This window comes from Triticum urartu, chromosome 1A, assembly GCF_056163025.1.
Source record: "Triticum urartu cultivar PI428250 chromosome 1A, HENAU_Tu73, whole genome shotgun sequence".
Taxonomy (NCBI): domain Eukaryota; kingdom Viridiplantae; phylum Streptophyta; class Magnoliopsida; order Poales; family Poaceae; genus Triticum; species Triticum urartu.
Window position 1 is genome coordinate 77,721,427 of NC_141873.1, and position 11,496 is coordinate 77,732,922.

Sequence of the window (11,496 nt, forward strand, 5' to 3'; positions counted from 1 at the left end):
CAGGGCAACCTACCGGGTACGGCAGGTCGCCTGGTTCCCCTGGTGCATGCATGTCGACAGAGGGCCCAGCGCGCTGGTCTGACTGACGTCGCGCTTCTCTCCGGCGCTCGATGCGTGTACGAGCGTCTTCCCGCTGCCGTTCTTGAAGAACTTGCCGTTGGTCGCGACGAGCTCGCGGATCCGACGACGCGGTGGAGTCGCTATCGTGGCGGATCCGGCGGGTCGGTGATTTTGGCCTTCGGGGTGGGGAGTGCACAGTAGTTGCACCCCCACCAGTCTTGTCTCCACCGGTTTGCGCCTGGCTGACTCGCTGCGGCTGCAACGTGCTCGGCTGCCGAGGAGTGTCGCCGTTGGCGAAGCCGATGAGACTCTGGATAGTGGCCCTCCAGTCGTCGATCTTGTCCGCCGCTGGAGGGTAGTCTAGGAGCAGCTGAGCTCGTGCCAGAGCTTCCTCTGCGGTGGCGGGCGGCGGTAGCGAACGGTGCGAGGAGCGGGATACGCTCGGACTCCTAACCACGTTAGAAGGAGCAGTATCCCGTCCAGGCGACCGTGTCTCGCTCGCGCCGGCTTGTTGACGCGCATGGTGGTCCGGGGCGCTCCGGGATCCACCATCTCGATCTTGATCCAGCGAGCGCATGGTAGCGTGAGTACCATGACGCTGCCGGTCCCGCGCCTCCTGAGATGGGCGCAGTGCATGCACGGACGCCGAGGTCTTGGAGTGCGCCCGGTCGTCGTGGGAGCCGGCCACGCCACCGATGGGCAGCGTAGCCTTGCCCTGGGACCTGGCAGCACCAAGAGTTCCCTCGTCGATGCATGCCCTTTCGCCGGCGCCTGCCCCACCACCCGTTTGTTCCGGCGGTGGGTGGCCCGGCGCGGACGGAGCAGCTGCCTCCGAAACCTTCTTCTTCGGCGGCATGTTGATGAAGATGGTGAAGATCGATGAAGAAGATGAAGATCTAGCCCGCAAGAACGCCGGATCTGATTCACACCACTTCGACACCCCTACCTGGCGCGCCAGAGATGCCGGGGTTTCTGATCCACGGGCACCTATGGGACCGGCGAACCGGGTCCCTTTTGGTTCGGCGGGGGGCGAAGGTTGCGCAAAGAGCAGATCGAGGCGAAGCAAGCGGGCCGTTGGTCGCGCGAGGGGTAAATCGAGGTGAAACACGCGAGCGATTTACCCAGGTTCGGGCCGCAAGGATGCGTAAAACCCTACTCCTGCTTTGTGGATTGGTATTGATTTCTAGCTCGGGAGCGAGCGTGAGTGTGTGGGATTGCTGAACCTCGCGAGAGATCTCGAGGTGGCCGACCCCCTCTACGTTGCGCACGGGCCTCCTTTTATACCCAAGGGGTTACCGACATGGAGCAACGGGGGCCAAGGGCAAAAATGGAAAGGGTGCCGTGGGTAGGCACAGCTAGGTGCTGTAGTAGGCACAGCTAGCTGCTACAGTGTTATCATACCTAACCCTGACGGCAGGGGACAAGGGCATTAAATGCCCGTCTGTGTCGCCTATACAGCACCGAAAGGGACCGCTAGGGACGCCACCGTCTTGCCCCGGTCTTGTCAGCGCCTTCGTGCCACCGCACGCCCCTAGCTGCACAGCCTCCTGCCACGTGCGCTCGGGAGGGGCCCCGGAGCGACACGTGGGTGGATGTGCTGGAGCGCGGGCGTGGAGTGGGGGCTTGCCGCGGCAAGCGCCTTGCCGCGGCTGTCGACTTGTCGCTTCCGGGAGCTTGTCGCTCACCGGGCCTTGTCGGGGCGCGTAGCGCGCCGCGGCAAGTTCCTTGGAATGCCTCGGACGGCCTTCCCGGCAAGCGCCTCTTGCCGGGGTCTTGGGACGCTTCTGATGGCCTTCCCGGCAAGCTCCTCTTGCCGGGGCCTTGCCTTTTTCCCGGCAAGCTCCTCTTGCCGGGGTCTTGTCTTGAGTACTTTGTTCTTGAATGGTCTTCAGAGGGACCACAAGGAGTCTTGGCGGTGACCTGGCAGGCCTTGCCGCGGGACGCTGCAACTGCCCGTGCACAAGTTCGGGGTACAAGGATACCCCTACTCTAGTACACCGACAAACCTACACTCTGACTCTGAAGTATACTTATAGGTTTGACTGTATGAACATTCGGTTATCTACATTCTGAAGCCTGCAGTATACTACTCTAGTTTCTAGAGCAACTTCTGTCATTCGATTATCTAAACTCTAGCTAAAGTTGTTGAATTTCATGCCAAATTGTCGATGTAGCAGTAGCAGGGAGGCAAAGCTTCATGGTCAGCTACATGATTTGGCACACGACATGGGGCTAAGTTCGGATTTTGACGACAGGTGCTGCAATCTACATCAGCTACAAAAAATGGAGCAGATACACAAACTGGACAGGGGGACAGTACAGCTGAACTTCAGACATCAAATTCAGAACAATACAAAACAGGAAAGGGGGAAGGAAATGACGCTTTGACTTGGATACATTTTTTAAGATAGGTTGGAAGGATCCAACTTCAGACATCAAATGAGGCCACTGCCACAAGCATGGCGCCTCGAAGCGGAGCAAGTTGCAAGACGCGGCGAAGTTGCACGGTGTGAGGCGGCGAAGTTGAATGTCCTGGACACTGCGGCTATACGGGCAAGGAATCGCTAGTTCAAATAAATGTACGGGCAAGGAATCCAGCGAGCTCACGTTCCCTGCCACGGCGTCCTTCATGCGCAGTGGAAGATGGAAGGAGACGGGGGAGAAGCTAGGAGGGGCAGTGTTGGTGGCGGGGGAGCCTCGCCGGGGACAGCCACGAGGGGATAAAGGCTGGCGGCGGGAGGTAGCAGCCAAATCGACGGAGGCGAGTGGTGGTTGGCGGCAGTGGAGGCGTGTCAGGGAGCGTTGACCTCGCCGGATCCAGTCCGGTGTGAGGGAAGGTGGATTGCTGGTGGCGCGGGGCCGCACGGTGGCTAGGGAGGACGTGTGACGATGGCGTGACGGCAGGAGGTGCGACGACGCGCACCGGCGCAGGTTGCGCGGGCTGGGATGCGCTGCGACACGGCGACGCAAGTGGCACAGATCGGGAGGGTCGAGAGGAAGTTCAGGGCTGCGGACAGCTGGGGTTCGGATGGTTGCAGGCGGCGGTGCGGGTGGGAGCTAGCCAACGCCGGCGGGGGTGGGTTGCGGGGGTCGTGGTGCACGTCGCTGCGCGGGGTAGTGGGTGGATGGGGCAAGTGTGGATGGAGGCGCGTCGAGGGGAGGCGGTGAGGAGCCGGGACGGCGGCACGTCAGGTGGGATGGTGCTGCAGCGGTGGTCGGAAGCGGGCTGGCGGCGCGGCGGTTGTGGCAGGGGCGAGAGCTCGACGCCGCTGGATCGGGGTCAGGGAGGAGGAGGTGGACGAGTGGGCTAGGTGTGGCGTTTTTCTTTTTTCTTTTCTCCGCGACTTCGGGAGTTCGGGAGGACCTCCACGCCCCTCTATATAGCGGACCGTGATCAGAATAGTTATTCTAATTCCATGATTAGAATAGTGTTGTCCTATATATATACATACATATATATATAGTGTTACTATTCATCACCCAGGGTGCAGAATAAGTTATTCTTCATCCGAGGTAATCTTATGATCATTTCATAATTAAATTACGTCTTGAATTCAAATAGTTACATTCCTATTGATTCACTACGTAAAATTTGACAACAAAAATAAAAATATAGATCATAAAACCAGAAAATTTGTAGTTTATGTGTATTTTAGATTATGTTTTTACGTTTGTAATTTTACATAACATAAAATATTTTTTACGGTGATTATATATTTTCTTACAGCCCCTTTTTGCGTTGGAAATAAGACAAAACTTACGGAACGTAAAATTACGATGCATTGATGGTAAAATAGAGGGGGTGAAAAATAACTATTCCTCATTTGGGGTGACGAATAGCGCGACCCCACCACTAGTAACAGGATAATATTTTTTTACTCTCACGCCCTGTATAGAAGCGAAATGCAAATTCACCGATCCGATGAAACCAACTGGACTAAATTCCATCAGCCAAGGCCGGCCCGGCTACCCCACCACCTCGTCCCCGTCGTCGCCCGGCCACCCCGCGCCCTGCCGCCGCCCGACCACCCCGTTCCCCGCCGCCACCCGGCCACCCCGCGCCCCGCCGCCGCCCGGCCACCCCGCGCCCCGCCACCGCCCAGCCACCAAGCGTCCCACCGTCTCCCGGCCATCCCGCGCCCTGCTGCCTCCCGGGCACCCAGCGCCCCGCCGCTTCCCGGCCACCTCGCGCCTCGTTGTTGCCCGGTCACCCAGCGCCCCTATCTCCCGGCGATCCCGCATCCCGCCACCGCCCTGACTCCCCGCGTCCGAACGGCGCAGATCGGGAGGTGTGCTAGAAGTGGTGGCGCCGGTGTGGTGGGGCGGCGAGCCTTGCCGGGGTGGAGCTCCTCCGCCTCTAGCCATCGACGTCAGTTTGTGGGGAGGTTCCGCTCGCCGTCGGGTGCCACCGCCTCTAGCAGTTCGGCAGGGGCGCGTCCCTCAGTACTACGATGATGACGTAGACAGCCACCCTCTTTGTGACCTGCTGCTATTCCCTGTCTTGCACTGACGGACTGATGATGCGGGAGCCGCCCTCTTCGCTACAACCCCGCATGGATCTCTCTCTTTCTCCTCTCTCAAATTTGTCGAAAAAGTTGGTTGCTTGTTCTTGTTGTGTCAGGAATACCCTCAACTTGATTGATATTATTCCTATGATAAAACTGACCCATAGCAGATTTTGTTCCAGAGCAGTTCAAAGTCCAGACTTAGCTTTTATTAGGGCAGGGACAAGGAGAAGCCTATGGATAACAGTTCGTGTGGAGCTTGGCCAGTTCCTCTGTTCATGTGTGAGCTTTCAGTTCGTCTATTTATCTCTGTTCAGTTCAAGTAGAGGATCCCTCGAATTCACCTCCTCTCGTTCTTTATCAAAAAATTATTTTCACTATTTGCAGTGAATTACAGTCTGAGAGTGGGAGTTTTATGTTGTACTCTCTGCCTGCATAATGCATTTTGTAGTACTAGTAGTTGTAGAGATTTTTTGTGTTAAAAATGGTTTTATGTATTTTCTAGTGTCGGTACTTAGGTAAAACATTAATTCAAATCTTCAAATTTTAAATAGTTCAAGTACATAAGGAACATCAGTTAGTTTCTTGAATTTTGACTCCTTCAGTTTTTGGTCTTAACCAGTTTTTGTTGAAGTATATAAGGATCGACGCCTTCCATGACTCACCATGGACCGAGATGCGATACCTTGCGTACTACCACTGCTGCTGCTACATCCTGAAGAAAGGCATTATTTCTACTTGTAACTAACTACTTGGAGCAGGGGAACGCTAGAAGAGATGAGGAATACATGGCGTCAGAGATGGTGCTCAGGAGGATCCATTCCATCTACTCTCTCACCGGCGACCGCCGACCGCAGCTGTTCGACAGTGGGGAGGGGTTCTGCTGTCTCATTTCTCCGGCGAGACATCCATCATTTTGCAGGAACACGTATGAGAAAGCCGGTGCAGGCAGCGCAAGCAAGCTTTGCCCTTTACTTTACCCCCGAATTTCTCCCAGAAATGGATATGGATGGATGCAGTGTCTCTTCCCGCAACTTGGCTCATGGCTAATGCATTGAATACTCATGGACACATTTCTCCGCCAAAATTAACATGTGTGTTCCTACATTTGTTTGAGACATATAACAGTTGAAGGTTTTCTTGGTTTGAAAGAATAAATGCAAGGTTTTTTAGTGTTTTATTTATAGTTTCAAATGGGACGATGAGGTAGCACTGAAACAAACTTAACCTGTGCATACCTCTGAACAAATAAATAGCAGTGGTATATCTGGGATGGTTAGTACAGATGTGTATGTTGCTTCTCTTGAAGAGTTCGCCTATTTTTGCTTCTCTTGAAGAGTTCGCCTATTTATTGATGCTTTTTGCTGGTAATGGTGCAGGATCAGGATAACCACGATAGGTTACACATGTTTCTCATGAGGCTGATAGGTTCCACATGTTGCCCAGGAGTATACCCGTATGGAGCGGAGATGACAGTCGATCTTGTTGACAATTCTCAATAAAAATGATGGTGAAGTTGGCAAACGTCTGAATCAGATAGTGCATACCCCTGTAAGTTCACTTGTCATTGAGCGGTTAGTTGAAGATTAATCATTTTCAGAAATACTAAAGGTTTATGGTGCTAATACCCATTTCCTTCAGAAAAATTAACAGTTACAAGTATCTGCATTTTACTGAAAGTTATTTGGTATAGCCCCATCTCCATCAAAGTAGAAGAGTACGTGTTGATTTTCTCTCCCTTGTTCTGATTGATATCATACAGAAGTTGCTACAGATGAATGAATATGGTGCAGTTGTTCCATTCATTATTTGGGCAGTGACCTGCTGTCTAAATCCTTTTTTTGCAGGGCATTTAAATCCTCCTTTGGCCTGGCTGGAACACGAGTTTCAATAACTCTTGCATAAAAATTATGGGAAATTCCACGTTTTGAATATGACTATTGAACTAGACAGGGAAGTCATCACGTACTGATTATATTCATCAATCAGTACCTCTCATACATAATTTCAAGTGAGAAATGAGACATGCTAGTTCCTTATGATAACAATTTAGTAGTGCACCATATTATCGATAAAGATATGGAACAGATGTTTTCACCATGTTTCAGCCCGATATACTTGTAAAGTTGTAATCAACAGCTTACAACATGGTGTATTTCTTACCAATTTCTTTTTATCTACACAATTTTCAGGATGGCCTAAAATAGGTACTTACACAAACACATATATGAGATTGCCACGACATGCCGGTGCACAAGCCACCGCGTCCACGCTCCCCACGCGTCGCCACGACCAACGCCCCATATGAGCCGCCATGGCCACCAACCACAACGGCGACCAGGGATCGGGGCGTGGCCTGCTGCATCCAGCGGGTGCTCACAAGCTGCAGTGTTGCTTCTCCAACGAGATGTCATGCTGCACGGTGCTGCCACACCACCGCATCTCTATTTCCTTTCGTAAGTTTTTATTAAAAGACCTTGGAATAGCAAGTAGAAGTTCAACAGAAGGACATGCATCAGTTAGGACCTTAGAATAGCAAGTAGAAGTTCAACAAAAGGACCTACATCAGTTCCTCAGTACATATCAATTAGCAAAAATTTATAAGAGGGAACTGCTATGACATTAGGGGATCCAATGTTGAAAAGTTCAATTCAGCTACGTGTGCAAGTTCAAAGAATTATTGTAGGAAGGTTTAGAGGCTTGGTTTTGCGAGAAAAAAGTATGATTTTCTATCAGTATTTTGTATGATTCATTTGCCTCAGGTGCAACCCAAAACTAGACAAAAATTAATTCTGTATGCTGCCTGTAATGCTCTCTCGACCCTACTGTCTATTTTGGTTGATGAACAAGTATAGAGAAAATTCATCAGTACTAGTGTGCCCTGTATGTGGTAAGTCCTGCAGGCTGCAACTACATTCCTTCCATGTATGGTCCTCACCAGATGTTATGAAGAATACATCTTTCTAATACAAACTTTTTAAAAGTTTCTTTTTGAACTTCTCCTGGTTAATATACATGAACTTGATTATCCTTTTAACATGTACTTATATCAGCTTGTGGGGTTCTTTTTAAAACTAATCTCTTGAACTTTTTAAAAGAATGTTCCATAAATGTTTGTGATCATTGCTTGTAAGTATTCATGTGGACTTTAAAACAATGACTGTTCTTGTAGGAGGTTTGAAGATTATCGTGGAGCAAGTTGAAGAGATTATGTAACATCCCAAATTTTCAATTTGGAACGTTATACATTAGATCATCATTGCATATCATATTTTATTTTGCATTTTGGTTGATCCTAGAAATTTTATGTAACTCAATGACCCACGGAGAAAGTTGGGGATTTCGTTATTTTCCTATTTGAGTTCTCTCAAATTTTGAGAATAGGATCGTTTGATTTTATTTATTTTATCATCAATTATTTCTATTACAAAATATGAGAGAGGGAATAAAATGACTTTCTCAAAATAAAGAAATATTGAGGATCAAATAATAAAATCAAATAAGATTTTATTTCGGAGTTTTTCGGTGTTTTATTTGAATTTAGGAAAAATGTGTGTTTTTCAAAATTGCATTTAGGTCCCAAATAAATGTTCACCTTGTGCGCCTTGATTTTAGAAGCCCGTGAAAATTTATTTCGGAATTTTTAGAGTCCGTTTAGTATTTTTTTTTATTTTTCTTCTGCGCGTAATATTTAAAAAAAACGAACCGACCTACGGGCCGTGTCCGGCTAGGACTCCGGCCCGAGGTGGCTTTATAAGCCGGCCCAGCTCCGGGACAAACCCTAGCCCAGCCGCCCGACCCCACCCCAGCCGCCCGACCCCGCCGCCGTCGCCCGCCACCGCGCCGCCGCCACCGCCGCGCCGCGCCGCCGTCGCCCGCCGCCGCCCGCCACCGCCGTCGATCCTGCCGCCCGAGGTTCGTCGCGCCTCAAAATCCGTGCCATTGGTTTTTTTATTAAAAAAGTAGATCGGTTTTTTCGTCGGTTTTTTTAGTTTCGGTTTTTTTAAATAGTGAGCATTCGTCCGTCCGTTCGTTCTAACGAACGTTCATCGTTTTTCTTTTTCTCGGATTAAATCCGTGATTTTTCTGATCGCGATTCCTGATCCGATTTTTGATTTAGTATAACTTTTCGCTCGTTTATCGGAATCAGTCGATTCAAGCGCCTAGAGTTTCGCGTTTAACCAACTTAAACAAGATTTTGCTACTGTAAAATTTGCCCTAGATCCAGATTAGTAGAACGAAGTTGTTTTCTTTCGCCATTTGACTTTCGTTGCTTCGTTCGATTTGATTCTTTTTGCCAACCGGAGTTTTTAAATTGAACCTTCTGGTTAGATCTCTTATTTGAGTTTATCTGTGCATTAGATGAGTACTTATTGTATGCTTGTTTGTTTATCTGCAATAGAATACCCGGAGTGTGCCGCTTGTTACTTCGAATCTCTAGGTTTCGCGGATCATCAGCAAGGCAAGTAACACTTTGATTATACCTTTCTTACTACCCAGTTTTATTGCATTAGATCAATCCTCACACATTGCATGATTAGGATCTAATTAAATTGTGGGATGGGAAGTAGTTGAGATAGTACCTATTACATGTTTATTATCAAACCTTTGGGAGTTACTTTTACGTTTGCTTATTATGCCATGCTATGCTAGTAGACGTGGATTGGGTGAGTGATATACATGACAGATGTGAGTTTTATTAATTAATGGTTTATCTAAGGTGGCAACTTAAACACACATCTGGGTGGATTGAGGCACCTGGGTATTCCAGGACTTGTCTGTTTTCTTTTGGACCGCCACCCAGGCTCAAAGGGATCATGAGACTATTCGTACTACAAACTTCCGTGTGCAACCACAAGCTATTATGGGCTCTAGCATAGTTGACTAAGTCGTGCGAACTCTTACAGTGGTAGACTAGCAGATGTAGGGGATGTAGGTGGTACGGTCTACCCGATCGTAAGGTGCTAGCGCTTCTGAAAGACTATATCTCGGTCATCCGTCTTCTCAAACACCATGTAGTGCGTGAAACCAAACGGAGGCGATTGAGTCTTGTGGGGAAAAGTGCGCAAACTTAAACTAATCATGGTTAGCCGTGTCCCCGGTTATGGATATCTTGAGTATCTAGTACCTGGATTATCATGTGAATCTCAACATGTTACTCTAAATTAATTTTGTTGGGTTATGTTTAATGATGATGCTTAATTGGGATTGAGAATGCTGTCAACCATTCTCAATGTTTAACAACTACCATAATAGTTAAATAAATTTATTCCTTTGAAGTAGAAAAAAACTGGCTTTACGCAAAACTGTAACCATAGAGCTTTCCACCAGCCAAATATGCATATAGTATAGCTGTTTCATTCCATTATTCTCTATGTGTTACCTTGCCAGCATATTCCATGTGCTGACCCGTTTTCAGGCTGCAACGTTAATGTTGCAGACTTCTCAGATAACGATTAAGGAGTTTTAGGTCGTGGTTCTATACTTAGTGATGCTGTTGGAGTTGATGGACTCACTTATGTTCCAAGCCTTCCGCTGTTATCGTTATTAGATGGCCTTAAGCCATATTTATTGTAATAAGTTCTCTATTGAGACACTCGATGTAATAAGTGTGTGATTGCTACTCTACTATAAATCCTCCGAGTACTGTGTGGTGTCAGCATTACTGATCCAGGGATGACACCGGAGCATAGAGATCAGACTGTTTGAGGTCTGATCGCTACAGAGATGGTATTAGAGCACACACTGACTGTAGGACACGACCACTAAGCTAAAGACCTAGATCACTATCCATTCTCTTCTCTTCTGACTTCTCATCTTTTCTACTCTTTTAGGATGGCGGATGCAAGGAACAAGTTGATGCAACCGGATGAAGATACATCCTTTGGACGTCACTTGAAGGAAATCACTAGATACCTGAATATAGGAGTACCAAGCTTCACCGGAACCTACAACGCCACTTTACCTGAAGAAGAGCGCTGGATGATTCAAGTTCAAGTTCCAGGAAGGACGTTCATACCCGTCACTGAGCCCATAGAGTTTTCTTTTGATGCACCAACTTGGAGTCTAGGAAAGAGCATGGCAGCTCACATCGCCATGGGACGCATTGGAGAAATCTACAGCAATGATCTCAAGGATACTATCTACCAGATTTGTGGGCGCCGAGATAAGCACTGGGAGATGATCAGCACCAGGAAGGATAGATCAATCGCAGCTTTTATCCAGGAGTTAAACCAGCACATTCGACGACAGGAGAACCAGATGTGTGCCGACATGATAGATCTGAAGAAGGCTAAGACAAGAATCAAGGAACTGGAGGAAGAACTCAAGGCTACACGTGAAGATTATGAAGAGGAAATTGAAGTATTGGTGGACAAGAATGCCGACTTAACAATGAAGATCAGAATATTTATGGGAGGCCCTACGCTAGTAGATGAAGACGAAGAACCCAAGGAGATTAGCCCGGAAGACTACATCATCATCGACGACACCGACTCGGATCTAGATAGTAGCGATGATGACTATGTTGATGAAGCTGGAGCAAATATCATGGAGTCTGCAACCGAAGAATATTTCTAGTAGATCACCTCATCAGTAGTAGTAGTTCACCATGTAAATATAGTAGTCCGAGCATTTTTACGATAGTTAGATCGATTGTATGCCCTTGTTTGATTGATTGAAGTGAATTGTTTGCCTTTGCCTCATGTGCATATGGGTAGTGTTTTCTCTTTAGACCCCCTCTATTCTTATATCTTATCTTTTCTAAACCCTCAGATGCCTCCGAGACGTGACCTCGGATTTGCCTTTCCACTGGAGCTCACCCAGTTGATCCAACAGTAGAACACATTGATGCAGTTGCTAGTCCAGAATCAGAATCAGGGGAACAACAACAACCCACCGCCACCACCACCACCACATGTTGACCACTTAG

The 11,496-nt window shown here is 48.3% G+C and overlaps 1 long non-coding RNA gene across 7 annotated transcripts; it reads left to right on the plus strand.

Annotated features, from left to right (window-relative positions):
* The first annotated feature begins 4,025 nt into the window (after nt 1-4,025).
* Nucleotides 4,026-9,579, plus strand: LOC125514272 (uncharacterized). Of its 7 annotated transcripts, XR_015619393.1 has the most exons (4): nt 4,040-6,116; nt 6,207-7,021; nt 7,738-7,777; nt 8,968-9,579. It is a non-coding gene; the product is annotated as an uncharacterized LOC125514272 (long non-coding RNA). The 7 variants fall into 7 exon arrangements; XR_015619394.1 differs by lacking the exons at nt 7,738-7,777; nt 8,968-9,579 and having other exon boundaries at nt 6,207-6,576; nt 6,758-7,480; XR_015619389.1 differs by lacking the exons at nt 7,738-7,777; nt 8,968-9,579 and having other exon boundaries at nt 6,207-6,282; nt 6,413-7,480.
* Nucleotides 9,580-11,496: the final 1,917 nt, after the last annotated feature.